The sequence below is a fragment of the Lycium barbarum genome, chromosome 3, assembly GCF_019175385.1.
Source record: "Lycium barbarum isolate Lr01 chromosome 3, ASM1917538v2, whole genome shotgun sequence".
Taxonomy (NCBI): domain Eukaryota; kingdom Viridiplantae; phylum Streptophyta; class Magnoliopsida; order Solanales; family Solanaceae; genus Lycium; species Lycium barbarum.
In genome coordinates, this window is record NC_083339.1 from 20,511,223 (window position 1) to 20,538,684 (window position 27,462).

General features: G+C 43.1%; 1 non-coding gene across 1 annotated transcript; it reads left to right on the forward strand.

Moving 5' to 3' along the window:
• The first annotated feature begins 23,515 nt into the window (after nucleotides 1-23,515).
• Nucleotides 23,516-23,621, forward strand: LOC132634505 (small nucleolar RNA R71). Its single transcript, XR_009580223.1, has one exon. It is a non-coding gene; the product is annotated as a small nucleolar RNA R71 (small nucleolar RNA).
• Nucleotides 23,622-27,462: the final 3,841 nt, after the last annotated feature.

Consider the following 27,462-nt stretch of genomic DNA (forward strand, 5'->3'; position numbering starts at 1 on the left):
TGCAACCTAACAACTTCATTTTCGCAATGTCGTAAGATCGTACTAAAACGACATAAGCTTCTACCTTCCATTTCAATACAAACTTATATCATTTTATCTTCATTTACATTGCAAGCATCACAATAACACAACTAACACATTAAACAAAATTAATTCATTAGCATCCTACCAACACCATACCACACGGCCAAACCCCTATATTTCATTTTCAACCAAATTTATTCAACTCTCATTCTCACTATGAATTCCATCATACACACAACTAGAATACAACATAAATTTCAACTCATTTCACTTACAAATTAACACACACACACGGCCACATTCTATATTCCATACCCACTTTGCAAACTTCCATTTTTCCATACAATCAACTCATTTCTACATACTACAACACAAACAATACTTCATAACACAATAATAAGGGATAAATTCTTACCTTTTTACTCAATCTTCTTCACTTGAATATAGGGTCAACTTGAAGAAACAAGACTTCTTCCTTCCAAACCAACTACACCAAGTTGCAAAGGGACTTTGAATTAGTGAAAATCCAACAAGAGAATAATTTTTGGAGTAAGATTTTTGGGGGTCAAATTTCCATGGCAAACCCGAATGGTCTCTTAGTTTTTCTCTTGTTCTTGCTTTGCTTTGTTCATTCTAATTTCTTGAACTTTCTAAAGGGGTATGACTCATATAATTTTAACACATGGAGAATTAATTTGGGGCCACGGGTTTGGGCCATACTTGGCCGGCCACCCTTCAAAATAATGGGCCTCATTTGTTTCTCATTTTTCAAGCCCAAAGACTTGTGAATCAATTTTTTTGTAATTCCCGAAACTACTTTCCGAGATTCCATTTTTTGCCCTTAGCCTTCCCCGACACTTTCACATTAATATTCTTTCACAAACAACTCATGTGCTAGATTTAACCAATTATGACTTTATTTCATACAAGTCAAGATTGTTTCAAATTTTCCAACGTGTGAAAATACGGGATATAACATCCTCCCCCCCTTTAGAACATTCGTCCTCGAATGTTAAATTATTCTTATAGGGTCTGAAAGTACTTCGGGGGAGTTTCTGTTTATAGACAGCACATTCGTTATTGAAATAGAATTAAACAAAGATTCGAAATTACCTGAGGGCACTGGGAACAAATGAGGATATTTCTCATAGGCGACATTTCCAATTTTTCGCACAATCAGATAAGGCCCAATATAACGCGGACTAAGCTTACCCTTTCTGCCGAACCGCATTACGCCTTTCATAGGCGATACCTTCAGAAATACCCAATCACCGACCTGGAATTCCAAAGGACGACGCCGTGTATCTGCGTATGACTTCTGTCGACTCTGGGCTGCTAAAAGTCGCTCTCGGATAAGTTTCACCTTATCAACGGCCTGCTGGATCATATCTGGGCCAATTAACTCTGTCTCGCCAATATCAAACCAACCAATAGGTGACCTGCATTTCCTTCCATACAAAGCCTCGTACGGAGCCATCTGGATGCTGGAATGGTAGCTGTTATTATAAGCAAATTCAATCAATGGCAAGTGATCCTCCCAGCTACCTCTGAAATCAATAACACAGGCCCGCAACTTATCTTCAAGCGTCTGGATAGTGCGCTCGGCCTGTCCGTCACTCTGAGGATGAAAAGCTGTGCTCAGGTTCACCTGAGTCCCTAATTCTTCCTGAAAAGATCTCCAGAAGTTCGCTGTGAACTGGGCACCTCTGTCAGTGATAATAGATATAGGAACTCCATGAAGTCGCACAATTTATTTAATATAAAGCCTGGCATAATCCTCAGCGGAATAAGTAGTTCTGACGGGGAGAAAATGGGCTGATTTTGTCAGCCTATCAACAGTAACCCAGATGGAATCATACTTCCGTGGAGTGCGAGGCAAACCTGTAATGAAGTCCATATTAATGATCTCCCACTTCCACGTCGGAATTTCCATTTCCTGCAACAGTCCACCCGGTTTCTGATGTTCGATTTTGACCTGCTGACAATTTGGACACTGGGCGACGAACTCTGCGATATCCCGTTTCATACCATCCCACCAGTATAGGCATCTAAGATCATGGTACATCTTCGTAGAACCAAGATGAACAGAATAGCGATCATAGTGTGCCTCGCCCATAACCTGCTGCCGTAGCCCTGCAATATCAGGTACACACAACCTGCCTCTGTATAGTAAGGCCCCATCTGGTGCAAACTCGAACGGAGTCTTCTCCTTCTCATAGGCTGTGTCTCTGTATCGAGCTAAAACAGGATCTTCATATTGATGCCGCTTGATATCTTCCTTAATAGATGATTCAGAAACTCCTCGGACAGAAATCCGTGTACCTCTAGAATCGGCCAGACGAACCCCAAGATTAGCCAACTGATGAATGTCACGTACTATCTCTCTCCTGTCTGGCTGTAAATCTGCCAAGCTGCCCATAGATTTCCGGCTGAGCGCATCTGCAACAACATTAGCCTTGCCCGGATGATACAGAATATCCACATCATAGTCTTTCAGGAGCTCTAGCCACCTCCGCTGCCGCAAATTAAGCTCCTTCTGCTTAAAAATATACTGAAGACTCTTATGATCTGTATAGATATCAACATGAACGCCATATAAATAATGTCTCCATATTTTCAGAGCATGAATCACCGCTACAAGCTCCAGATCGTGGGTAGGATAATTCCTTTCATGCTTTTTCAGCTGCCGCGAAGCATAAGCTATAACTCTGCCGTGCTGCATCAATACACATCTCAATCCCACGCCAGAAGCATCACAATAAATAACATATCCAGCGGGTCCCTCTGGAAGAGTCAGAACTGGGGCCGTAGTCAGCTTCTCTTTCAGCAACTGGAAGCTTCGTTCACAAGCATCAGTCCACTGGAACTTAGCTCCCTTCTGAGTTTGTCTTGTCAAAGGTGCTGAAATCGAAGCAAACTTTTCCACAAATCTTCTGTAATAGCCTGCTAACCCCAGGAAACTACGTACCTCTGTGGGCGTCGTGGGTCTGGGCCAATTCTTCACGGCCTCAATCTTCTGTGTATCCACCCGGACACCATCAGCTGCAATAATATGCCCCAGGAATGCCACTGAAGCCAGCCAGAATTCACATTTAGAAAATTTTGCATATAATTTCTGATGCCGAAGTACCCCAAGTACCGCTCTCAGATGATCTGCGTGCTCTGCCTCGGACCGAGAATAAACCAGAATATCATCGATAAACACAATTACGAACATGTCTAAGAACAGCCTGAATACCCGGTTCATTAGATCCATGAATACCGCAGGAGCATTAGTTAACCCAAATGACATAACTCTGAATTCATAATGCCCATATCTGGTCCGGAATGTTGTCTTAGGAATATCGGCCCCTCGTACCAGTACCTGATGATAGCCAGACCGAAGATCTATCTTCGAAAAATATTTGGCGCCCTGCAACTGATCAAACAAATCGTCAATTCTGGGGAAGGGGTATTTATTCTTTATAGTTACCTTATTCAGCTGCCGATAATCAATACACATACGCAACGACCCGTCTTTCTTACGCACAAATAATACCGGGGCTCCCCAAGGCGAAGTACTGGGCCTGATGAAGCCTTTTTCTAACAGATCCTTCAACTGCTCTTTCAGTTCTTTCAATTCTGCCGGTGCCATTCTGTACGGGGGAATAGATATCGGCTGAGTATCTGGAAGCAAATCAATAGTAAAATCTATCTCCCGCTCTGGAGGAAGGCCTGGAAGCTCATCTGGGAATACATCTGGAAATTCATTAACCACGGGAACTGACTGAAGAGTCGGCGTTTCTGCTGTCAAGTCTTGTACCCGAACCAGATGATAAATATAACCTTTTCTGATCATTTTCTTCGCCTTAAGGTATGAAATAAACTTACCTTTCGGCGATGCAGTATTACCTGCCCATTCTATAACTGGCTCCCCAGGAAACTGGAAACGAACTACCTTATTTTGGCAGTCAACATTAGCATAACAGGAAGCTAGCCAGTCCATACCCATAATAACATCGAACTCGATCATATCTAACTCCACCAGATCTGCCTTAGTGTCTCGACCACATACAATTACAGAACAGTCTTTATATACCTGTTTTGCTACAATGAAGTCCCCAATCGGTGTGGCTACCTCAAATGGCTCTATAGGTTCAGGCGTTATACCAATTTTTCCAGCAACAAGAGGCGAAATATATGACAAAGTCGAACCTGGATCAATTAATGCATACACAGACCGAGAGAAAACCAATAATGTACCTGTAACGACATTAGGCGATGCCTCCTGATCCTGGCGGCTGGCCAAAGCATAAATGCAGTTCGAAGGACCGCTAGTAGCCGAAGCTCCACCACGGCCTCTGCCGCGACCCGCCGGTGCTGATGTACCCGGCCCTGTAGGGCGCATAGCCACTGACGAAGATGATGACTCGGCGGCTGATCCGGTAGGCTGCGCTGCACCACCCGAACCGCCCTTATACGGGCAGTCTCTCACAGAATGGCCTTGACGGCCGCAAGAAAAGCATGCACCGGTGGCTCTGTAGCACTCCCCAGGATGGTATCTGCCACAATAAGAACACTGAGGCCTAGGTGGCCTCGTCTGACCAGAACCCCTGTCTGTCCGCGAACCTGAAGCCCTGGAGCTCTGACCTACTCCTGAATAACCTGGGCTATCAAATCTGCGACCTGTAGGCTGTGGAGGTGCGCTATGTGTCGGCTGGGATAGATGTCTGCTAGGCTGCTGCGGCTGCTGAGGCTGTCTACCCCAAAAATCTCCCGAATACCCAGATGATCTGGCCCTCTTGGGCTGTCTCCGATCCTGACACCTATCGGGCTGATGACCCCTGTGCCGGTCCTCCATGCCCTGGATGTGCGCCTGAATACGGGCAATATCCATATCGGGCTGAGCGGCCAATACCAAACAACTGTCGACAAAATACCGGTCCAACCCCATAATATACCTGTGCATCCTGTCAGCCATAGTAGCTACCACAGCAGGTGCATATCGGGCCAATGAGTCGAACTCCATACTGTACTCTTGAACACTGCGGCCCCTCTGTCTCAGCAATAAGAATCTGTCAGCCTTGGCCCGCCGTAACTCCGGAGGCAGAAAATGGCTAAGAAAAGCCTGAGAAAAATCATCCGAAACTGCTGGGGGAGCACCGTCACCTCTGGATAACTCTCATGACTCGTACCAATTAGCCGCTACATCATACAACCGGTACGAAGCCAACGTGACTGACTCTGTCGGGGAAGCATTAATCAAACGTAATGTGCGCCGCATCTTCCTGATAGACTCCTCAGGATCCTCCTCGGGCTTTGTCCCGAAGAACTCTGGAGGGCCACAAGTCAAAAACTCTCGGGCTCTCAAACTTTCACGCCTGTAAGCCCGGTCACCTCCCAGTCCGTGCCCCTAAACCTGTCCTGCCACAAGTCTGGTCAATAGCTGTACTGCCTCCTCATAGTCTGATCCTCAGTGCCTGGCCGTGGAGCTGGGGGCTTAGGTACTGGAACTGCGGGAGCTGGCGGTGGAGCCGCCCCTCAACCTGCAGCCGTTACTGCTCCAATCTCCTCTACGTGTGGCGGTGTGGAAGAGCCCTCTGCCGGGGGCAAAATATCAGGAGCAATATGGGCATGGGCCCTGGTAATCCTCTGGGCCCGACTAGTCTCTCCCACAGCTGCTGCCTTGGCCTTTTGGGCCGCTGTCGCCTTTTTTGGAGGCATAACTGCAAATGTAACAATTCGTTTGGGAGGAGTCATCCTGATAACACAGCTCTATCGCACGATCTAAGACAGAAAGAAAGGTAGTATCCTAAATGCCCTGTAGCCTCCTGTTTATAGGTGTGGTGCACAACACACCGATAAACAAGACTCTACTAGACACGGTCTGTAGACATTCCGAGGACGAACCGCTCTGATACCACTTTTGTCATGACCCAACCCCGTAGGCCGTGACTAGTGCCCGATCTGGGCACTCAAACGCATTCTAGTATATGGCAGAAGCCGACAAGGCTTTATTTCAAATTTAAATAATTTCCAGAAAAAACTTTCGGCAGAGTTTCCTTTGTTTTACGGACTATCCCATATACCCTGCACGCAGAAAATACCAACAAAGGCCACACAGGGCCAACAAAGCAACATTTAAATATATGCGGACCGGCTGCCGCGGCGAATGGGCTCGCCCAAACACAACATAGGCAAACAACTGTAGAGAAAGACTCCAACCCACAAACATGTCCACAGACCTCTAACCAGACCGACAAAATCATATGACGGGACAGGGCCCCGCCGTACCCATGAACGAGAATATACATATATAGAAGTGGCAGACTGTACCAAAAGATGGCTCTGAATAAAAGAGCGCTCCAAATGGCAGAAAAGATATCCTAGACGGACGGATCCGCAAATCTGTCGTCGGAACCTGCGCGGCATGAAAACGCAGCCCCCGAAGAAAGGGGGTCAGTACGAAATATGTACTGAATATGTAAAGCCTGAATTACAGAAACAGAATCATAACTGGTACAGAACGTACAAAAAGCGAGCAGAAAATCCAAAGTATCAAATACATATTTTCAAAACATGCAGAGTGTATACAGAAACATATGTCATATCAAATCCGGCCCCTGCCAAGGGACTCGGCAGACAGAACGTGGCCACCCTCCCGACGCTGGTGCCACAACACAGAAGAATCAGAATAGGGGCATAACCCCGAACATAATATGTCATATCAAATGGCGATAGCAAATCATATCAGAACAAGCGGACATGGCACATCATACTCCACAGACCCATGTACGCGTATACCTGCCCCCTCACATCGAGGCACGGCGAACAATGCAGAGGATCACGCTTGACAACATATCCTGGCCCGGGCTCAGTGTGGGAAACATTGGGGAATCCACGAATGGAGTAATGAGAGACTAATGCAATTAAAATATCATAAATGTTTTAATAGACTCGATGAGGCATATCAAAGGCAAACCGGTCCAATGAAGTCGAACGGGAACATAATAACGAGTTTCGGATATCATAATGAATTACAGAAGTATAACCTTTCTGAAATCGTTCCGAGTGTCAAAACAATTTATCGGACTCAATGGAATATTTAAAACAATGTTTGTTAGGTAAGTAGAATAGTAGTCCAAACGTTTCTTTTAAGAACTGTTCGAAAAGAAGACTTAAGTACATTAAGGGCAAAACCGGGGATAGCAGGCCCACCTCGGGACAAACAAAGCGGCGGGCTCAAATTATGCCCTTTTAAGCTTATGGGGTCACCTAAAAAGGTTCTACGGACATTCTATAGCTTTCCAAGTAATTTAGAGAAAGTTTGCATAATTTCAGGGAAAGCACACCAAATGGGCTCAATCTTACTGAAGGAAAAAAGCGAGATTTTCAATTGCGGATTCCGAGGGGCAGAAAGTCTTCCAAGGCCCGAATCCGATTCTACTACACTTAGGCATGCCAAAAGAAGGATCGGGGTAGCTTTACATACCTCTTGAGCTTTTTAAGCCTATCCAAGCTCACTCTCCGTTTCGTCGAAAATCTGCAAATGGTCACATTTACCAATTGTAAGCTATAGATGCTACGAATTCAATTCAACTCATATTTGTCTACCGAAATTTCGGCAGCACTTCCCCTATACATATAGCACCCCCGAGAATTCAACTCGGTTCAAAACCATCAACAACAACCCAACAACAAACATCAACAACAACAACAATCACTATAAACGCAATGTAACTTATTTAGCCATCTTTTCAACACAATGTCATAACCTTCACTTTAACCTTAACTTTCAAACTAATCTCAATGATTTCACATTCATTATCAATATAGTTCACCACAATATAGTTTAGAAGCATTTCATAGCGCTTCCTTAAATTATACACCCGATATACATAATATACAACTTTCCGCCAAAGTCATATTTCATCCAAAGCTTCTAATCTTTGGCATACATATTCATGACATGTTTTCATCTTCCAAATTCATCAATAATCATCATGACTTGCAACCTAACAACTTCATTTTCGCAATGTCGTAAGATCGTACTAAAACGACATAAGCTTCTACCTTCCATTTCAATACAAACTTATATCATTTTATCTTCATTTTCATTGCAAGCATCGCAATAACACAACTAACACATTAAACAAAATTAATTCATTAGCATCCTACCAACACCATACCACACGGCCAAACCCCTATATTTCCTTTTCAACCAAATTTATTCAACTCTCATTCTCACTATGAATTCCATCATACACACAACTAGAATACAACATAAATTTCAACTCATTTCACTTACACATTAACACACACACACGGCCATATTCTATATTCCATACCCACTTTGCAAACTTCCATTTTTCCATACAATCAACTCATTTCTACATACTACAACACAAACAATACTTCATAACACAATAATAAGGGATAAATTCTTACCTTTTTACTCAATCTTCTTCACTTGAATATAGGGTCAACTTGAAGAAACAAGACTTCTTCCTTCCAAACCAACTACACCAAGTTGCAAAGGGACTTTGAATTAGTGAAAATCCAACAAGAGAATAATTTTTGGAGTAAGATTTTTGGGGGTCAAATTTCCATGGCAAACCCGAATGGTCTCTTAGTTTTTCTCTTGTTCTTGCTTTGCTTTGTTCATTCTAATTTCTTGAACTTTCTAAAGGGGTATGACTCATATAATTTTAACACATGGAGAATTAATTTGGGGCCACAGGTTTGGGCCATACTTGGCCGGCCACCCTTCAAAATAATGGGCCTCATTTGTTTCTCATTTTTCAAGCCCAAAGACTTGTGAATCAATTTTTTTGTAATTCCCGAAACTACTTTCCGAGATTCCAATTTTTGCCCTTAGCCTTCCCCGACACTTTCACATTAATATTCTTTCACAAACAACTCATGTGCTAGATTTAACCAATTATGACTTTATTTCATACAAGTCAAGATTGTTTCAAATTTTCCAACGTGTGAAAATACGGGATATAACATCCTCCCCCCCTTTAGAACATTCGTCCTCGAATGTTAAATTAATCTTATAGGGTCTGAAAGTACTTCGGGGGAGTTTCTGTTTATAGACAGCACATTCGTTATTGAAATGGAATTAAACAAAGATTCGAAATTACCTGAGGGCACTGGGAACAAATGAGGATATTTCTTCTTCATCTCCTCTTCGGCTTCCCAGGTCATTTCCTCCCTATTATCGTTCCGCCACAACACCTTAACAGAGGCTACATCTTTGTTCCGTAGTTTTCTTACCTGGCGGTCTAGAATGGCTACGGGCTGCTCTTCATAAGATAACTGCTCCGTCACCTGAATATCATCTGCTGGAAATATTCTGGAATGATCACCAATACACTTGCGGAGCATAGATACATGAAATACCGGATGTACCGCTTCCAAATCAGATGGCAGATCTAGCTCATAGGCGACATTTCCAATTTTTCGCACAATCAGATAAGGCCCAATATAACGCGGACTAAGCCTACCCTTTCTGCCGAACCGCATTACGCCTTTCATAGGCGATACCTTCAGAAATACCCAATCACCGACCTGGAATTCCAAAGGACGACGTCGTTTATCTGCGTATGACTTCTGTCGACTCTGGGCTGCTAACAGTCGCTCTCGGATAAGTTTCACCTTATCAACGGCCTGCTGGATCATATCTGGGCCAATTAACTCTGTCTCGCCAATATCAAACCAACCAATAGGTGACCTGCATTTCCTGCCATACAAAGCCTCGTACGGAGCCATCTGGATGCTGGAATGGTAGCTGTTATTATAAGCAAATTCAATCAATGGCAAGTGATCCTCCCAGCTACCTCTGAAATCAATAACATAGGCCCGCAACATATCTTCAAGCGTCTGGATAGTGCGCTCGGCCTGTCCGTCACTCTGAGGATGAAAAGTTGTGCTCAGGTTCACCTGAGTCCCTAATCCTTCCTGAAAAGATCTCCAGAAGTTCGCTGTGAACTGGGCACCTCTGTCAGTGATAATAGATATAGGAACTCCATGAAGTCGCACAATTTCTTTAATATAAAGCCTGGCATAATCCTCAGCGGAATAAGTAGTTCTGACGGGGAGAAAATGGGCTGATTTTGTCAGCCTATCAACAATAACCCAGATGGAATCATACTTCCGTGGAGTGCGAGGCAAACCTGTAATGAAGTCCATATTAATGATCTCCCACTTCCACGTCGGAATTTCCATTTCCTGCAACAGTCCACCCGGTTTCTGATGTTTGATTTTGACCTGCAGACAATTTGGACACTGGGCGACAAACTCTGCGATATCCCGTTTCATACCATCCCACTAGTATAGGCATCTAAGATCATGGTACATCTTCGTAGAACCAGGATGAATAGAATAGCGAGCATAGTGTGCCTCGCCCATAACCTGCCACCGTAGCCCTGCAATATGAGGTACACACAACCTGCCTCTGTATAGTAAGGCCCCGTCTGGTGCAAACGCGAACGGAGTCTTCTCCTTCTCATAGGCTGTGTCTCTGTATCGAGCTAAAACAGGATCTTCATATTGATGCCGCTTGATATCTTCCTTAATAGATGATTCAGAAACCCCTCGGACAGAAATCCGTGTACCTCCAGAATCGGCCAGACGAACCCCAAGATTAGCCAACTAATGAATGTCACGTACTATCTCTCTCCTGTCTGGCTGTAAATCTGCCAAGCTGCCCATAGATTTCCGGCTGAGTGCATCTGTAACAACATTAGCTTTGCCCGGATGATACAGAATATCCACATCATAGTCTTTCAGGAGCTCTAGCCACCTCCGCTGCCGCAAATTAAGCTCCTTCTGCTTAAAAATATACTGAAGACTCTTATGATCTGTATAGATATCAACATGAACGCCATATAAATAATGTCTCCATATTTTCAGAGCATGAATCACCGCTGCAAGCTCCAGATCGTGGGTAGGATAATTCCTTTCATGCTTTTTCAGCTGCCGCGAAGCATAAGCTATAACTCTGCCGTGCTGCATCAATACACATCCCAATCCCACGCCAGAAGCATCACAATAAATAACATATCCAGCGGGTCCCTCTGGAAGAGTCAGAACTGGGGCCGTAGTCAGCTTCTCTTTCAGCAACTGGAAGCTTCGTTCACAAGCATCAGTCCACTGGAACTTAGCTCCATTCTGAGTTTGTCTTGTCAAAGGCGCTGAAATCGAAGAAAACTTTTCCACAAATCATCTGTAATAGCCTGCTAACCCCAGGAAACTACGTACCTCTGTGGGCGTCGTGGGTCTGGGCCAATTCTTCACGGCCTCAATCTTCTGTGTATCCACCCGGACACCATCAGCTGCAATAATATGCCCCAGGAATGCCACTGAAGCCAGCCAGAATTCACATTTAGAAAATTTTGCATATAATTTCTGATGCCGAAGTACCCCAAGTACCGCTCTCAGATGATCTGCGTGCTCTGCCTCGGACCGAGAATAAACCAGAATATCATCGATAAATACAATTACGAACATGTCTAACAATGGCCTGAATACCCGGTTCATTAGATCCATGAATACCGCAGGAGCATTAGTTAACCCAAATGACATAACTCTGAATTCATAATGCCCATATCTGGTCCGGAATGCTGTCTTAGGAATATAGGCCTCTCGTACCCGTACCTGATGATAGCCAGACCGAAGATCTATCTTCGAAAACTATTTGGCGCCCTGCAACTGATCAAACAAATCGTCAATTCTTAGGAGGGGGTATTTATTCTTTATAGTTACCTTATTCAGCTGCCGATAATCAATACACATACGCAGCGACCCGTCTTTCTTACGCACAAATAATACCGGGGCTCCCCAAGGCGAAGTACTGGGCCTGATGAAGCCTTTTTCTAACAGATCCTTCAACTGCTCTTTCAGTTCTTTCAATTCTGCCGGTGCCATTCTGTACGGGGGAATAGATATCGGCTGAGTATCTGGAAGCAAATCAATAGTAAAATCTATCTCCCGCTCTGGAGGAAGGCCTGGAAGCTCATCTGGGAATACATCTGGAAATTCATTAACCACGGGAACTGACTGAAGAGTCGGCGTTTCTGCTGTCAAGTCTTGTACCCGAACCAGATGATAAATATAACCTTTTCTGATCATTTTCTTCGCCTTAAGGTATGAAATAAACTTACCTTTCGGCGATGCAGTATTACCTGCCCATTCTATAACTGGCTCCCCAGGAAACTGGAAACGAACTACCTTATTTTGGCAGTCAACATTAGCATAACAGGATGCTAGCCTGTCCATACCCATAATAACATCGAACTCGATCATATCTAACTCCACCAGATCAGCCTTAGTGTCTCGACCACATACAATTACAGAACAGTCTTTATATACCTGTTTTGCTTCAATAAAGTCCCCAATCGGTGTGGCTACCTCAAATGGCTCTATAGGTTCAGGCGTTTTACCAATTTTTCCAGCAACAAGAGGCGAAATATATGACAAAGTCGAACCTGGATCAATTAATGCATACACAGACCGAGAGAAAACCAATAATGTACCTGTAACGACATTAGGCGATGCCTCCTGATCCTGGCGGCTGGCCAAAGCATAAATGCGGTTCGAAGGACCGCTAGTACCCGAAGCTCCACCACGGCCTCTGCCGCGACCCGCCGGTGCTGATGTACCCGGCCCTGTAGGGCGCATAGCCACTGACGAAGATGATGACTCGGCGGCTGATCCGGTAGGCTGCGCTGCACCACCCGAACTGCCCTTATACGGGCAGTCTCTCACAGAATGGCCTTGACGGCCGCAAGAAAAGCATGCACCGATGGCTCTGTAGCACTCCCCAGGATGGTATCTGCCACAATAAGAACACTGAGGCCTAGGTGGCCTCGTCTGACCAGAACCCCTATCTGTCCGCGAACCTGAAGCCCTGGAGCTCTGACCTACTCCTGAATAACCTGGGCTATCAAATCTGCGACTTGTAGGCTGTGGAGGTGCGCTCTGTGCCGGCTGGGATAGATGTCTGCTAGGCTGCTGCGGCTGCTGAGGCTGTCTGCCCCGAACATCTCCCGAATACCCAAATGATCTGACCCTCTTGGGTTGTCTCCGATCCTGACTCCTATCGGGCTGATGACCCCTGTACCGGTCCTTCATGCCCTGGGCATGCGCCTGAATACGGGCAATATCCATATCGGGCTGAGCGGCCAATACCAAACAACTGTCGACAAAATACCGGTCCAACCCCATAATATACCTGTACATCCTGTTAGCCATAGTAGCTACCACAGCAGGTGAATATCGGGCCAATGAGTCGAACTCCATACTGTACTCTCGAACACTGCGGCCCCTCTTTCTCAGCAATAAGAATCTGTCAGCCTTGGCCCGCCGTAACTCCGGAGGCAGAAAATGGCTAAGAAAAGCCTGAGAAAAATCATCTGAAACTGCTGGGGGAGCACCGTCACCTCTGGATAACTCCCATGACTCGTACCAATTAGCCGCTACATCATACAACCGGTACGAAGACAACGTGACTGAATCTGTCGCGGAAGCATTAATCCAACGTAATGTGCGCCGTATCTTCCTAATAGACTCCTCAGGATCCTCCTTGGGCTTTGTCCCGAAGAACTCTGGAGGGCCACAAGTCAATAACTCCCGGGTTCTCAAACTGTCACGCCTGTAAGCCCGGTCACCTCCCAGTCCGTGCCCCTGAACCTGTCCTGCCACAAGTCTAGTCAATTGCTGTACTGCCTCTCTCATAGTCTGATCCTCAGTGCCTGGCCGTGGAGCTGGGTGCTCAGGTACTGGAACTGCGGGAGCTGGCGGTGGAGCCGCCCCTCGACCTGCAGCCGCTGCTGCTCCAATCTCCTCTACGTGTGGTGGTGTGGAAGAGCCCTCTGCCGGGGGCAAAATATCAGGAGCAATATGGGCATGGGCCCTGGTAACCCTCTGGGCCCGACTAGTCTCTCCCACAGCTGCTGCCTTGGCCTTTTGGGCCGCTGTCGCCTTTTTTGGAGGCATAACTGCAAATGTAACAATTCGTTAGGGAGGAGTCATCCTGATAACACAGCTCTATCGCACGATCTAAGACAGAAAGAAAGGTAGTATCCTAAATGCCCTGTAGCCTCCTGTTTATAGGTGTGGTGCACAACACACCGATAAACAAGACTCTACTAGACACGGTCTGTAGACATTCCGAGGACGAACCGCTCTGATACCACTTTTGTCACGACCCAACCCCGTAGGCCGTGACTAGTGCCCGATCTGGGCACTCAAACGCATTCTAGTATATGGCAGAAGCCGACAAGGCTTTATTTCAAATTTAGATAATTTCCAGAAAAAACTTTCGGCAGAGTTTCCTTTGTTTTACGGACTGTCTCATATACCCTGCACGCAGAAAATACCAACAAAGGCCACACAGGGCCAACAAAGCAACATTTAAATATATGCGGACCGGCCGCCGCGGCGAATGGGATCGCCCAAACACAACATAGGCACACAACTGTAGAGAAAGACCCCAACCCACAAACATTTCCACAGACCTCTAAACAGACCGACAGAATCATATGACGGGACAGGGCCCCGCCGTACCCATGAACGAGAATATACATATATAGAAGTGGCAGACTGTACCAAAAGATGGCTCTGAATAAAAGAGCGCTCCAAATGGCAGAAAAGATATCCTAGACGGACGGATCCGCAAACCTGTCATCGGTACCTGCGCGGCATGAAAACGCAGCCCCCGAAGAAAGGGGGTCAGTACGAAATATGTACTGAATATGTAAAGCCTGAATTACAGAAACAGAATCATAACTGGTACAGAACGTACAAAAAGCGAGCAGAAAATCCAAAGTATCAAATACATATTTTCAAAACATGCAGAGTGTATACAGAAACATATGTCATATCAAATCCAGCCCCTGCCAAGGGACTCGGCAGACAGAACGTGGCCACCCTCCCGACGCTGGTGCCACAACACAGAAGAATCAGAATAGGGGCATAACCCCGAACATAATATGTCATATCAAATGGCCATAGCAAATCATATTAGAACAAGCAGACATGGCACATCATACTCCACAGACCCATGTACGCGTATACCTGCCCCCTCACATCGAGGCACGGCGAACAATGCAGAGGATCACGCTTGACAACATATCCTGGCCCGGGCTCAGTGTGGGAAACATTGGGGAATCCACGAATGGAGTAATGAGAGACTAATGCAATTAAAATATCATAAATGTTTTAATAGACTCGATGAGGCATATCAAAGACAAACCGGTCCAATGAAGTCGAACGGGAACATAATAACGAGTTTCGGATATCATAATGAATTACAGAAGTATAACCTTTCTGAAATCGTTCCGAGTGTCAAAACAATTTAGCGGACTCAATGGAATATTTAAAACAATGTTTGTTAGGTAATTAGAATAGTAGTCAAAACGTTTCTTTTAAGAACTGTTCGAAAAGAAGACTTAAGTACATTAAGGGCAAAATCGGGGATAGCGGGCCCACCTCGGGACAAACAAGGCGGCGGGCTCAAATTATGCCCTTTTAAGCTTATGGGGTCACCTAAAAAGGTTCTACGGACATTCTATAGCTTTCCAAGTAATTTAGAGAAAGTTTGCATAATTTCAGGGAAAGCACACCAAATGGGCTCAATCTTACTGAAGGAAAAAAGCGAGATTTTCAATTGCGGATTCCGAGGGGCAGAAAGTCTTCCAAGGCTCGAATCCGATTCTACTACACTTAGGCATGCCAAAAGAAGGATCGGGGTAGCTTTACATACCTCTTGAGCTTTTTAAGCCTATCCAAGCTCACTCTCCGTTTCGTCAAAAATCTGCAAATGGTCACATTTACCAATTGTAAGCTATAGATGCTACGAATTCAATTCAACTCATATTTGTCTACCGAAATTTCGGCAGCACTTCCCCTATACATATAGCACCCCCGAGAATTCAACTCGGTTCAAAAACATCAACAACAACCCAACAACAAACATCAACAACAACAACAATCACTATAAACGCAATGTAACTTATTTAGCCATCTTTTCAACACAATGTCATAACCTTCACTTTAACCTTAACTTTCAAACTAATCTCAATGATTTCACATTCATTATCAATCTAGTTCACCACAATATAGTTTAGAAGCATTTCATATCGCTTCCTTAAATTATACACCCGATATACATAATATACAACTTTCCGCCAAAGTCATATTTCATCCAAAGCTTCTAATCTTTGGCATACATATTCATGACATGTTTTCATCTTCCAAATTCATCAATAATCATCATGACTTGCAACCTAACAACTTCATTTTCGCAATGTCGTAAGATCGTACTAAAACGACATAAGCTTCTACCTTCCATTTCAATACAAACTTATATCATTTTATCTTCATTTACATTGCAAGCATCACAATAACACAACTAACACATTAAGCAAAATTAATTCATTAGCATCCTACCAACACCATACCACACAGCCAAACCCCTATATTTCATTTTCAACCAAATTTATTCAACTCTCATTCTCACTATGAATTCCATCATACACACAACTAGAATACAACATAAATTTCAACTCATTTCACTTACACATTAACACACACACACGGCCACATTCTATATTCCATACCCACTTTGCAAACTTCCATTTTTCCATACAATCAACTCATTTCTACATACTACAACACAAACAATACTTCATAACACAATAATAAGGGATAAATTCTTACCTTTTTACTCAATCTTCTTCACTTAAATATAGGGTCAACTTGAAGAAACAAGACTTCTTCCTTCCAAACCAACTACACCAAGTTGCAAAGGGACTTTGAATTAGTGAAAATCCAACAAGAGAATAATTTTTGGAGTAAGATTTTTGGGGGTCAAATTTCCATGGCAAACCCGAATGGTCTCTTAGTTTTTCTCTTGTTCTTGCTTTGCTTTGTTCATTCTAATTTCTTGAACTTTCTAAAGGGGTATGACTCATATAATTTTAACACATGGAGAATTAATTTAGGGCCATGGGTTTGGGCCATACTTGGCCGGCCACCCTTCAAAATAATGGGCCTCATTTGTTTCTCATTTTTCAAGCCCAAAGACTTGTGAATCAATTTTTTTGTAATTCCCGAAACTACTTTCCGAAATTCCAATTTTTGCCCTTAGCCTTCCCCGACACTTTCACATTAATATTCTTTCACAAACAACTCATGTGCTAGATTTAACCAATTATGACTTTATTTCATACAAGTCAAGATTGTTTTCAAATTTTCCAACGTGTGAAAATACGGGATATAACAGAAAGACGCCCCGTCGATCGGTTCGACGGGTCATCGAATCCACCGTCGATGTTGTTTTTGTTAAGAACTTTTAATAAGGCTCATTCGACGTTGAGTAGGACGGTCCGTTGATTGAATCGACGGGCCGTCGAACTGAGCTTCGAATGTTTTCGCATGCTAAAACTACAGATCCCATACATTGCTTTGGCCGATATGCCAATCGTCACGTATTTTGGGGTTACTCAGACTTCACCCCATGTTGGCTTGGGTTAGACTAGGGAAAACATTTAGCGGGTAAAACATATCGGAGGTCGTAATGCCCTCCAAGCCATCGTTACACACAATTCCATACTTTGGCATTTCATCGAACAGTTGGTGGGAAAAACAACAACCTCGTGAATGAGGTGTGTTTGTCGTAATGCCCTCCGACTCAACTAAAGATCAATGACCCAACAACCACAATCAAACCAACAAACCACCACCAGCAAAAAATATGAGCATCCCAGGCGAAAATAAAATGATTCAAAAATAATGAAAAAAATCAAAAATATGCAAAACAAGCCATGAAATACAAAAACAAACAACACAAGGGAGCACATAATCCTCTTAGGCACATACCTTAAAATAGAATAAATATGATTTCAGCCCTTTAGAATGGAAAAACACTCGAAGAAGCACACACACAGAGGGACCAAGTAGTAGGGTTGGGGGGGGGGGGGGGAGTGGCGGTAGTAGGGTGCTTAAGGAAGGGGAAAGTGGGTGGGGTTGGAGTAACAGTTATGGCAAAAGGGGAAAGGTGGTAGTGAGAGAGAGAGAGAGAGACGTTGTATAAAAATAAGATGCAGTGCAACGGACGTGGGTTATAAACCCACGTTTCTGAACCGTCGCGTTAAAAGGACGGAACGTCGATTAATTCGACGCTCCGTCGATTGAACACCCCTTCCGTCGAGTTTTTTTTTTTTATATATATATATATAAATGAAAAAGAGAGAAGAACGCCCGTCGAACTGACCGTTGATCAGTTCGACAGAGCGTCAAACCTGTCGTCGAATTGCCATTATTTCCAGTGACCAATATTTCAGGCGATCCACTCGACGGTGCATTCGACGTTTCGTCAATAAGATCGGCGGTCCGTCGAATGTGTCGTGTAACTGCTGTCCTGGCAATTTCTGGGTTCAACACTTAGGTTTTTCAACACATCAACAAACATTAAAACATAACAGAAAACAAAGGAAATACAAAATTTAAACTACTTATAAAGCATTAAATGTGGGTTGCCTCCCACACAGCGCTTGGTTTAACGTCACGCCTCGACGTGATACCTCTATTTCCAGTTCAGGAACCGTATTTCAAATGATACCTATCAACCACCTAACCATTATCAATACACCAATGGTAATGCTTTACTCTTTGTGCATTCACTTTAAAAGTTCGAGTGTCATCTTCGGTTTTCACCTCAATGACACTTCCATTTGGGGAAACACTTGCGATTTCAAACGGACCTGACCATCGAGACTTTAACTTTCCCGGAAAGAACTTTAGGCGCGAATTGTACAACAAGACCAAGTCCTTCGGTTGAAAATCCCTTTTGAGGATCTTCGAGTCATGATAGTATTTCATCTTTTCCTTGTGCAGTGTTGCACTTTCATAGCCATTGTACCTAAATTCATCTATCTCGTTGATTTGAAACAACCTCAGCTATGTTGCTTCATTTCAATCCATGTTCAGCTTCTTCAATGCCCAAAGGGCCCTATGCTCAAGTTCAATAGGCAAATGACATGCCTTCCCAAATACCAACTTATACGGTGAAGTCCCAATAGGCGTTTTGAACGTTGTACGATATGCCCATAGAGCATCATCACACTTTTTGGACCAGTCAGTGCAGTTCACATTGACCGTCTTTGCCAAGATGCTTTTTATCTCTTTGTTGGAGGCATCAACCTGACCACTCGTCTGAGGATGATAGGGAGTGGCAACCCTGTGATGCACGCCATATTTTTCAAGAAGATCAGCAAATGGTTTGTTGCAGAAATGAGAACCACCATCACTAATAATAGCTCTAGGAGTGCCAAATCTAGTAAAGATGTTCTTTTTTAGAAATGCATTGACTTTCCTACCATCATTGTTAGGCAAGTCCACCGCCTCCACCCACTTGGAGACATAATCCACCGCAACAAGAATATATTTCAGGCCATAGGAGCTCACGAAGGGCCCCATAAAATCAATGCCACGTACATCAAAGAGCTCCACCTCAAGCACAAAATTCATCGGTGTTTCATGCTTCCGACCTATTGTGCCCTGGCGTTGGCATTTATCACAAGAATGTGCCAACATATTCGCATCACGATAGATGGCTGGCCAATAGTAGCCACACTCTAGCACCTTAACTGTAGTTCTATTTCCACTGTGATGTCCACCAACCGGAGAATCATGACAAGCCTACAAAATATCCATCACCTCAGATTCAGCCACACATCTTCTGATCATATTGTTAGCACAAGTCCTGAATAAGTAAGGCTCATCCCAATAATACTGTCGGCAATCTCTCAAGAATTTATTCTTTTGATATGCCTTCAAATCTTCAAGAACAATGCCAGTTACCAAATAATTGGCAATATCGGCATACCATGGTGCCACATCATTGGAGATTACCAAGACTCTTTCATCTGGAAAAGTGTCATCAATATCCAGCACATCAATCGGTCTCCCCGGTGCTTCAAGTCTGGAGAGATGATCAGCTACTTGGTTTTCTGACCCTTTTCAGTCTTTGACTTCAAAGTCAAATTCTTGTAGCAACAACACCCATCTTATCAACCGAGGCTTAGCATCCTTTTTAGCCATCAAGTAGCGCAAGGCAGCATGGTCAGTGTGAACCACTACCTTGGCACCCAATAAATAAGCCCAAAACTTTTCAAAGGCATAAACAATAGCAAGTAGTTCCTGCTCCGTTACTGTATAGTTCAGTTGAGCTCCATTCAGTGTTTTGCTGGCATAATAAATTGGGTGTAAGATTTTGTTGAGCCGCTGACCAAGCACATCGCCAATTGCAAGACCACTGGCGTCACACATTAATTCAAAGGACAACGACCAATCTGGGGACACAACAATAGGTGTGGAGGTTAATTTCAGCTTCAACTCGTCGAAAGCCTTGATGCACTTCTCATCAAAATTGAATTTGGACTCTTTTTCCAAGAGTTTGCACATTGGGTTTGCAATTTTGGAGAAGTCTTTAATAAATCTTCTATAGAATCCGACGCGTCCCAAGAAAATCCGAACTCCTTTTACTGAAATGGGTGGAGGGAGTTTTGAAATCACATCGATTTTGTCTTGATCAACCTCAATCCCTCTTTCGAAAATCTTATGGCCAAGGAAACTTCCCTCCTTCACCATAAAATGACACTTTTCCCAGTTGAGAGCGAGGTTTGTCTCCTCACATCTTTGTAGCACTCGGTCAAGATGGTCTAAACATTCATCGAATGAATCTTCCACCATAGATAAGTCATCCATGAAGACTTCAAGAAAGTTTTCAACCATGTCAGAGAATGTGGATATCATGCATAGTTGGAAAGTAGCTGGGGCATTGCAAAGACCAAATGGCATTCGGTTGAAAGCGAATATCCCATAGGGACAAGTGAAATTAGTCTTTTCTTGGTCTTCCAATGCAATTTTGATTTGGTTGTAACTTGAGTACCCATCCAAGAAACAATAATAAGATCTTCCAGCTAGCCGATCAAGCATTTGATAAATAAAAGGCATAGGAAATTGATCTTTGCAAGATGCAGTGTTCAGCTTCCGGTAGTCCATACACACTCTCCAACCGGTGACAGTTCTTGTCGGAATCAACTCATTATTAGAGTTAGGGAGAACGGTGATGCCCCCTTTCTTTGGCACACACTAGACTGGACTTACCCATGGACTGTTGGTAATCGGGTAAACCACCCCAGCATCTAGCCACTTAATAATCTCTTTCTTTACCACCTCTTGCATCGGTGGATTTAATCTTCTCTGATGCTCAACACTTGGTGAAATTTCCTCCTCCAACTGAATTCGGTGCTCACAAATTCCGAAGGGAATCCCCCGGATGTCTGCAATGGTCCAACCCAAAGCTCTTAAATGTTTCCTCAAAACTGCGATGAGTCTTTGAGTTTGACCCTCATTCAGAAGTGATGACACAATAACTGGGAGTGTGGCATTTGCTCCAAGAAACTCATATTAAAGATGGGATGGAAGTTGCTTGAGTTCCAACTTTGGTGGCTCAATAATTGATGGTTTTGCTGGAGGAGTTGTTCGTTTCTCTAAATCAAGAGACAATTTCTTGGGCTCATAAGAGTAAGATCCCAGACCGGTGAGTGAATTCACTGTCTCAATATATCCCTCCATTTCTTCTGCATCAAAGTTCACCAAGATGGTCGATAATGCTTCACCCAAACATTCTTCCTCCATTTTCAATTCTACCGCTTCATCCACCACATCAACAGAATTAATGACTGAAATCCTTTGATAAAGACTAGGTAATTTCATACCCTTGCTGGTGTGAAAAGTCAACTCATCATCATTCACCCGGAACTTGATTTCATTCTTCTCAGAATCCATAAGAGCCCTCCCTGTCGGAAGGAAAGGTCTTCCAAGAATAATAGGAATTTCTTGATTTGAACAAGCACATCGTCAACTACCCCCACTGGCCTTTTTATCGATCTGTCAGCCATCTGCAACCTCATGGTAGTTGGCCTTGGTATCCCTAATCCTAATCTCTTGAAAATCTCAAGGGGCATAAGATTTATGCTAGCCCCATTATCACACAAAGCCTTAGCAAAATCCTGCTGCCCTATAGTGCATGGAATGGTGAATTCTCCAGGATCTTTTCTTTTTTGCACTGTGGTCTTGGAAATAATGGCACTAACGCGATGAGTGATACCTACAGTGTCGTGTTTCAATGGCTTCTTCTTCTTTGTTAAGAGATCCTTCAAATACTTAGCAAACCCAGGCATTTCTTGGACAGCGTCCATGAAAGGAATGTTCATCGTCAACTTCTTGAGTTGATCATAAAATCGCAAGCACTTGTCATATTCTGTTTTCCTCACTAGCCTTTGAGGAAAAGGCGGTGCAGATTTGAACAATTGGCTCAAAGGGCGTAGAGCGCCAGAAAGTTTTGCCTTCCCCTTTTCCTGTTTTTCTGCTTGTGCCTTGAGATTATCAAGATTCTGCTCCTCTTCAACTATAATAGGGACTTCCTCCACAATAACATCAGATATATCGGGTTGCGCTTCTTCTTTAACAATTGGCTCGAGATCAATCACCTTTTTATCAGCACCTTGAAGTATTTTTCCACTTCGGGTGCTAATAGCAGCTACATGCTCCACAGAGTTTACCCCATTACCTTTTGGATTCGGAACTATATCACTTGGTAGTTGTCCACGTTGAGGAGTATGCACTTCTCTGGAAAGGTCTCTGAATTGCGATTCAAGCTTCTGAATGGACGCTGAAAGAGATAGTTGAACCTGAGACATTCCCTTGATTGTCCTCTCTTTCTGTCCTGATTCATTAGCATTTTCTGCATCATACTTTTCAGCTCCGCAGAGTCATTAGCAGTGTTGCCAGCAGAGTTGCTAGCTGAATTGTCTCTCCACTGTTAGGAATTTGATGCTTGCCCCCTTGGTGGAATGTAGGGGTTCGAGCTCTTGTTGCCATAATTGTTGTTATTGTAATTCCCTTGATTTGGATTTCCCTGATCATTTCTGCTATAATTGTTCCCTTGAAATTGGTGTTGAGGCTTTGGCCATGGGTGATGGCCCGAACCTTGATAATTTTGCCTTTGATAGCCCCTTGCGAGTTGTTGACATAATTAGCATTTTCATACTGTTGTTTCCCATCTTGGTACATCCCCTCAGGGACTTGATACATTCTCTGTGGATGAGGTGGTAACTCCTCAACAACATTTACCCCTTGTGCATTCTTTTCTGCCAACTTCTTTGATAATAGATCCACCGTGGTTTGTAATTGAGCAAAGGCATGATCTCTCTCATAGTTTTCTTTTGCAACGACAGCTAGTGATGGACTACCATAAGAGAGACTCTCACTATCAGTTGAATGCCAATCTTGATTATGGGTGGTGAGTTTATCAAGCAAACGGGTAATAACGATAAAAGACTTGTCCATGAAGCGTCCTCCCGCGGCAGTATTGACAGCAATCTGATTCATTGTATCTAAGCCCTTGTAGAATTTCTCCGTGTGAATAGCATCCGGAAACCCGTGAGTTGGAGATTGAGCTAGATAATACTTGAACCGCTCCCATGCCGAATATAGTTGTTCCCCCGGGAGTTGTTTGAACTCAAAGATCTTATCTCGAAGTTCAGCCTTTTTGCTCGGTGGGAACCACTTCTTCAGAAATGTGTTGGCTAGCTCGCTCCAGGTATGGATAGAATTGCTGGGAAGCTTTTCATACCATTCCCTTGCCTGGCCAGCCAAGGAATATTTGAAGACCCGTAACCGCAGTGCATCAGCAGAAACAACACCTTGGGATTGTTGAGCACACACGTGCAGGAAGTTCTTCAAATGTCGAAGTGGACAACCCTCCAAAGAATTTCAGAAATAACCTTCAAGTTTCAGCAGCTGATAGATAGAACTATCAATTTTGAACGTAGCATTTCCAGTCCTAGGAGGGACCACAGCAGAAGCATAATCAGCCTCATTGATGAATTCCGCAAATATATTCTCCTCTTCGTCCTCTTCTGGCGCAGGTGGGTTCACTTGAAGTCCACCTTGGTTTCCCTGATTGCGATTATGTCTTCCAGCCATGTTCACCTAGTTCACCACAGTAGCAAACAAGGTGTGATGGAATAGAAAAACTTTTAAAGAAGAGTACGCACAATCAGTAATTTCTAAACTGTATTCCCTGGCAACGACGCCAAAATTTGATACGCTCAAATTACACCTATTAATGGCGTAAAGCGGACGTTGTCAAATATAGTAACCCAAACAAGGTTGGGGTCGAATCCCACAGGGAATATGGAGAGAATGATACTAATTGTATACGATACTAGTCTTTAAAGGCTTTAATCCTATTCCGAATGTTTTGAAAAGAGATTTGGTTTGTCTCCGCTATTTTGAAGTGTTTGGAATTTGTTCGGATTTGGAGAACCAAAGTTGTGTCCCCGCGATGATTAGATGTTATGCTATGGGTGTCAATATGATATATTTCTAATGGGTCGGAGTTATGTATGCACTTAATCTAATGCAATTTCTTATATTTTCCAATAGTTAGAAAGTATTTCTTTTCATGATTTTCCCAAATGCAGAAAAGTTGTAAATAAGATTGATTAAATATGCCAAGTAGAACTCATCTTATCCCTAAGCGAGTCCATTAAACGAGGGTTAGCGCCTCGAGTCCTTGTTATATTATTTTGAATCACACCCTAGTTCATCTTTCCAAATAAACTAGGGTTTGTGCATGAACAAGTGTTTGCAACCACTAATGAACAATGAATATGAGAAATAATAAAACACATCACAACCCATTATATATATATATATATATATATACAATGTTAGACACCCATTACATAGCACCCATCATTTTGGGTCCACAACTTTGATTAAAGAAACTACTCACACATTATGGTCTCAAAAGTAGTAAGCAATAAATGAAACATAAAGCTTACAAAGTGTAATAAATATGATGGAAAATTGAATCTTGTTGTCTTCACTAAGATCCAAAAGGGGAGTATTCAATGCTCACCCACCAATGGAACTTTGTTCACGTGGTTATATTAAAAATATGCTGCCAAAAATAACCTAAAATGTTCTTTAAATAGGCTCCAAAAAACGCGCATCAGCTACTGACAAAATTTCCCCAAATAGCAAGATCGATGGACCGTCGATAGTTCGACGTTCCGTCGATTTCTTCGTCCTTTATACCTTCAGCAATGTGTTCCATTCGACGATGTCGTCGACCAGTTTGACGGTCCGTCGAGTATTCCATCTTTCTCTCTTCTGGTTGAGAGATTCTGCTTGACGACACAAGCGACGAAGCGTTGATCATTTCGACGCTTCATCAATACCTCCGTCCTTTGTCGTCTTCAACTTTGTCATCACTGGAAAATCGAGCTTATCGACGGTCCAAAGGATAGTTCGTCAGCTGCTCGACGGAACGTCGATTCTTCATTTCTGGCCAATTTTTCCTTTGCTTTTTGCTTTTTGCTTTTTGCTTTTGGGCCATTGTTTTCCTAAAACACAACAAAACATATTAACGAGAACTAGACTTTACTTGAAAACAACCAAAATTCATAGTAAAAAGGCGTCGAATGTGCCACAAATCCACGGCACATCAGGTACCACTAATGATTATATATATATAAAAGAGTACATAAATAAAAGCAACACCATCATCATATTTATCATTATCGCCATGAGGAGCTTTTGCCAAAGTATTTCAAGAATATTTGAAGTTAGGAACTTCTAGCATCTATAGGATTAGGACATTATGAATATCTTAGATGGCATCTCTAGAATTGAACTCATCATAATGATCGTTATCATTATCGTCACAAGGAACAATGTCACTGATATCAAGAGAATTATCGAGGATTATGAGCTTATAGCACTTGTAGGAGTAGGAATATCATGGATATCATGTATGGATTCAAAATGAGGTAATCATGCCTTTAGAAGGGAGGTCTAGGCTTACATACCTTTATTTCTTCTTAGTTACTTAACGCTCTCCTTCGAAGCCCGAAGGATCTACATTTAAGAGGTTTCATACCAAGATTAGGTCTCAAAGACACTCTTAAGTCCAAACTAGTATAATTTGTAAGTTAACGAAAATTGGGCAGCATTTCCCTATTTCATCTACTTCTACCAAATTCCAAAACAACTCCCAAACAACAATGACATTATCAAAAATACCATAATTAAGAGACTTCATTCAAGTTAGGCTTCATTCAATTCCCAATACTCCTTTTCAAGATCACTCATAACAATAACTAAAACACAACACCATATATACTTACATACAATACTTCATCGATATCATTAATACCATACACAACAAAATTATACTCATAACATGCCAAGAATTATAATTCAAGTTAACTTATGGCTCATAATATCCTCAAATTCATACTTGAACTCCATTTTCACTTTTTCTTCCTTCAACCAAATGGTACAACAACCAAGCAACCTTAATCATATGCAAGAGATGTAAAAACTTACCTTAATCACTTAAGAACAAGTGTTGAATCAACTTACTCCACTAAAGTGAAATCTCTAACACCAACACCAACACCAACACCAAAGGGAATCTTGAGTTTCACAAACCCTAGTAGGCTCCCTAGCACTTGATTCTCTTGGATTGTGTCTTGGATTAGTTTATGGACTTGTAGAGAGGGTTTTGGAGAGCCCTAGGAACTAATTTGGGGAAATAATGAGCTCAAATGAGGTGAAATGAAATATATAAAGCATAACTTAAAATCCCGTCGGGCAATTCCACACTCACTTTGATGGACCGTCAAAATTCCCACGGTCTGTCAAAATGCACCGTCAAACTTCCCCGCCACACGTGGCTCACTGTGACTGTTTTACGGTGGATCTGCACCATTTGACGAGCCATCAAATATCCTACGGTCTGTCAAATGGTCCTTTCCCGATAAGTTGCTCGTTTCGATTCGTTTGACTTCCAATCCCTTATGGAACCTTCTTGGCATTCATGTAACACTTCGTTAACCATCTAAGGGGCCCTATAGCTCCTCCTCAAGTCATTACTAAAAAAAGTGTAGCTCAATCAACGCAGAATCTTCCCAAACATGACTCACATAATCCCACCGATTCATATGACTCTGAAACCTTAATGTACTCACTTAATGTTATCAAATACTCTCCTTAATCTCATAGGACTTCATGCCCACCTTAGGCTTATGTTGGTCTACTTATAATGCAAATGACTCGAAATTTCCAAGATGTAACAGCCTAGAACAAGGAATTTACCTAGTCAAATTCCGGGTCTGTACCAGTCATTCCCTAGAAAGATGACGATGCTGAATAAAGAAGAAACTGATGGGAGTCTCGAGTCTTTGTTCCAAGAAGAGGGATGCTCTGCGGTCGTTGTAGAACGTGGCACCTAATATACATAGTCTAAGGCCGGAGAGCACCTAAACAATTGGACATCCACCCCCCCTCTTGGCTCCTTGGTAGAGAGAT